This window comes from Lithobates pipiens, unplaced genomic scaffold, assembly GCF_037356315.1.
Source record: "Lithobates pipiens isolate NorthernLeopardFrog02 unplaced genomic scaffold, aLitPip1_a1.2 Scaffold_8, whole genome shotgun sequence".
Lineage (NCBI taxonomy): Eukaryota > Metazoa > Chordata > Amphibia > Anura > Ranidae > Lithobates > Lithobates pipiens.
In genome coordinates, this window is record NW_027507903.1 from 292,070,947 (window position 1) to 292,075,673 (window position 4,727).

The 4,727-nt window shown below is 44.1% G+C and overlaps 1 pseudogene; it reads right to left on the reverse strand.

Moving 5' to 3' along the window:
* Positions 1-1,652: 1,652 nt before the first annotated feature.
* On the reverse strand, positions 1,653-2,634 carry LOC143962082 (malate dehydrogenase, cytoplasmic pseudogene; annotated as a pseudogene).
* Between the last annotated feature and the right edge of the window lie 2,093 nt (positions 2,635-4,727).

The window sequence follows — 4,727 nt, forward strand, 5'->3', positions numbered from 1 at the left end:
TAGCCCTCTCACCAGTCACTGGGATGCAGCAGTGACCTCTTGCTGTAGAATGGGGTCCCCTGGGTTTCACCCTGAAAGCCTCAGGTGATCAGTGGTGGGAAGCAGAAGGTAAGTGGATGCTCCAGTCTCCTTGTTGCAGTGGTGCACGTGCTGTGATGTGGGTGAGGATGCACTGTCCCAGGAGTCCTTGCTCCCAGTCTCAGGCTCAGATCTCCATTGGTATGTTCTCCAGCTTGCAGGCATTTATCCAGGCCAAGGTGCTCTCACTCTTTAACTCCCTCAGTTTAATAACAATCCTCTCTCCTGTCAGGTACCTGAAAGGATACTGAAATTATGAGGTTGGCCTCTCTTGTATCTCCAGCCTGGGCCCCACTGAGAGTTGAATAGAGGGTACAGAGGGACAGGAGGGACATGAGTGCCAGCAGATGTTCATAGGAGAACACGCAGCAAAAGATGCTGTCCCATGGAGACTGGTGAACCATCAGGACAGGAACAATATCTGTGCTCAAAAGTCCAGCCGAGTTTAAAGGGGCACTCCATTTACAGAGCAGGTCCAAGACATGTGGCTTGTCAGAACTCTCAGTAGACTTGAGAAAGGAGCACTCAGTGGTGCACATAACTGGTATAGCAGGCAGCCAGGTAGGCACTTGAGCAGGATGGAAAGCCAGGATTGGAGACAGAAGTGTGGTCACAGGAATAGCCAGGGTCATCAACTGGCGGGCAGCAAGGTACAGCTTTAGAAGGAAAGCCGAAGTCAGGAACAGAGCTAGGGTCAGAAACTGGTGACAAGTCAGAAACAGGATCCAAGATTGGGTCAGGAGCAAGCTGGGTCAGCAACAAGGAAACACACAAGTTGAATGCAGGATACAGGGAACAGCTGAAATAGCAATCAGCATTTGAGCAAGGGTAGAAGCATCCTTAAAGTGGTTTTATCCCTAAATAAATGAAAAATAAAAATAAAAAAGAGATCCTGATCCAGTGCTTGTGCTGTCTAATCTGTTTCAATTTAAGCTGTAAAAAACATGGATGATCCTGCCTGTTCTTGTGTCCCCCTGTGTGTGCTGACCACATTTTTCATGGCTGCTGATCCATGATTACCATGGTCAGTTTACATGTCTGTCATCCTGCTGTTCTCCTCTCTCTCCCTCTCTACCTGCCTGTCAGCTTCTGTGTGTGAGCCATCTCCACCCCCCTTCTGCTGCTATTAGTAGCTGGCAGTAAAGGTAAAGAAATATTACTGCCAGCCCCTCTGCTCTATCACTCTGGCCTACACTGTAAATGTTATTATAAAATGATGTCTGTAAATACCTTATCTCATATATTTTATGGGCGGTCACATGAGCTCCGGTCGTTCTTCTCCCCCATCTAAGGGCTACAGTGGGAGGGGCCAAGCAGCCAACACAGTGATAATGTGACTTCTCAGTTTGATGTCAGATAGGGATCTCAGCCCCTCCCTCTGTAGCCATTAGATCGGAGGAGGAACATGGCCGGAGGTCACGTGATCGGCCATAAAAGATATGAGATAATTTTATAGGCATTGCGTTATAAAAACATTTACACAGTGACTTGAACTAGTCACAGGTACACAACTTAAATGTGACAGAGTGGAGTTTGCTAGAATTTACAATTTTAGACATAAATAGCACTTGATACTAAAATTTAAAGACTACTTTTAACGTTTTCATTTGTTCAGTGCATTTGTATTCTTTGGCTGTTAGATCCATCTTTTCACGAGAGAAATCATCAATTTTCAGGTCTTCAACTATCTTCCAGCTTTTATTCTTAAATACAACAGGGAATGAGTACACAAGCTTGTCAGGAACACCATAAAAGTTTCCATCTGAAACGAAACCCATGGACACATATTGCCCCTCTGGGGTTCCAAACCAAATGTTGTGAATATGATCACAAATGGCTTTAGCAGCCGACATAGCATTGCATAACTTCCTCACTGCAATAACAGCAGCGCCACGCTGAGATTAATTCCCCTTTGAGCCAACTGGCGTCCTTAACTGCATCAAACACTGGCACATCCTTTCCTTGGAGATGGACAACAGCATGACTAGCATCAGTGTACTGGGTAGAGGAGTGATTTCCCCAGATGATCACATTCTTAAAATCATCATTTGCTACTGTCAAGCTATTAGCAATCTGAGCTTTGGCTGAAGTTCTCTTTAGGGATGGATGAAGCAGACTTCATTGAAATCAGGCAGTTGGTGTTTGCAGGATTGCCCACCGCAATCACCTTCACAGATTTTTTGCATATTTGTCAAGAGCAGCACCTTGGGATTTAAAGATTTTCAGATTGGCCTTCAGCAGGTCTTTTCTTTCCATCCCTTCCCTCCTTGGCATGGAGCCCACCAGGACAGCAACATTCAGGTCTTTGAAGGCTTCTTCCTCCTTGTCTGTAGCTTTGACATCTTTCAGCAGAGGCAGGGCACAGTCCAGGAGCTCCATTACAACTCCTCCCAATACTCCCATCGTAGGTTTAATATCCAGGGGAACAAGCTCCAATTGCTGGTCTTTGCCAAAGACATTACCTTTAGCAATTCCATAAAGCAGAGAGTAGGCAATCTGACCAGCAGCTCCAGTTACCAGGACTGTTATAGGCTGAGCCATAGCGTTCGTTATGTAGCGACTCTCCTGTGGGAAGCTTCAGTGAAGAGTGAGCAGGATGTGGAAACCTTGCAAAAAGATCTGAACAAATGAATAAGGTGGGCAACTACATGGAAAATGAGGTTCAATGTAGAAAAATGTAAAATAATGTATTTGGGTGGCAAAAATATGAATGCCATCTATACACTGGGGGGAGAACCTCTGGGGGAATCTAACATGGAAAGGGACCTGGGGGTCCTAGTAGATGAAAGGCTCAGCAATGGCATGCAGTGCCAAGCTGCTGCTAACAAAGCAAACAGAACATTGGCATGCATTAAAAAGGAGATCAACTCCAGAGATAAAATTATAATTCTCCCGCTCTACAAGATTCTGGTCCGACCGCACCTAGAGTATGCTGTCCAGTTCTGTGCACCGGTCCTTGGGAAGGATGTACTGGAAATGGAGCGAATACAAAGAAGGGTAACAAAGCTAATAAAGGGTCTGGAGGATATTAATTATGAGGAAAGGTTGCGAGCACTAAACTTATTCTCTCTGAACATATCCCCTCTCAAGAAGAGACGCTTGAGAGGGGATATGATTTCAATATACAAATACCATACTGGTGACCCCACAATAGGAATAAAACTTTTTCGCAAGAAGGGAGTTTAGCAAGACTTGTGGCCACTCATTAAAATTAGAAGAAAAGAGGATTAACCTTAACCAGTTCCCGACCAGTGCACACCAATGTACATCGGCAGAATGGCACGGGCAGGCAAATGGGCGTACCTGTACGTCCCTTTAAATTTGCTGCCCTGCCATCGCAAGCGCGCCGGCAGTGGCGAGCTTGCGTGCTTTTCGGGACCCCCGTGAGCATACCCGCGATTGTCTCAGGGGCGGCTGAACGGAGAGATGCCATTGTAAATAGCATCTCCCCGTTCTGCCTAGCAACTAGTGACGCTGATCTCTGCTCCAAGTGATTGGAGCAGAGATCAGTGTTCACTAAATGAAAGCCCAGCCCAGAACAGTTAGTAACACACCCCTAGGAACACTTAACCCCTACACTGCCACCCCCTGGTTAACCCCTTCACTGCCAGTGTCATTTACACAGGAATCACTGCATTTATATAGCAGTGATTGCTGTATAAATGACAATGGTCCCAAAAATGTGTCAAAAATGTCCGATGTGTCTGCCATAATGTCGCAGTCACAATAAAAATCGCTGATCGCCGCCATTACTAGTAAAAAATAAATTATTAATAAAAATGCCATAAAACTATCCCCTATTTTGTAAACGCTATAACTTTTGCGCAAACCAATCAATAATCGCTTATTGCGATTTTTTTTACCAAAAATATGTAGAACAATATGTATCGGCCCAAACTGAGGTGAAAAAATGTGCGTGTTTTTATATATTTTTGGGGGATATTTATTATAACAAAAAGTAAAAAATAATGCATTTTTTTCTAAATTGTCGCTCAAAATTGCCGCAGGGGTGATCAAATACCACCAAAAGAAAGCTCTATTTGTGGGAAAAAAAGGACGTAAATTTTGTTTGGGAGCCACGTCGCATGACCGCGCAATTGTCAGTTAAAGTGAAGCAGTGCTGAATCGCAAAAAGTGGTCTGGTCTTTGGCCAGCAAAATGGTCCGGGGCTGAAGTAGTTAAACTACGTAGACGGTTCTTTACTGAAAGAGCGGCAAGGATGTGAAATTCCCTTCCACAGGCGGTGGTCTCAGCGGGGAGCATCAATAGTTTCAAGAAACTATTAGATAATCACCCGAATGACTGCAACATACAGGGATATATAATGTAATACTGACATATAATTACACACATGGATTGGACTTGATGGACTTGTGTCTTTTTTCAACCTCACCTACTATGTAACTATGTAAGTGTAGGTAGGATGCATTAATAGAACAGAGGGCTGGCCAAAGGACTGGGGTAATTTTTACTCGCAGTACACTTGCCTATTGTTTAAAAAGTTCAAGGACTCCTAATTTAGAAAAAAAAGCCAACCCTAAAGGCATGCATTTATTAAGCACTATGATAAAATATTGTCGTAGTTCATCACTGGCTGCACCAACCTATTTAATTTTCCTGTATTCATTATATACTTTTCATTAATGCCT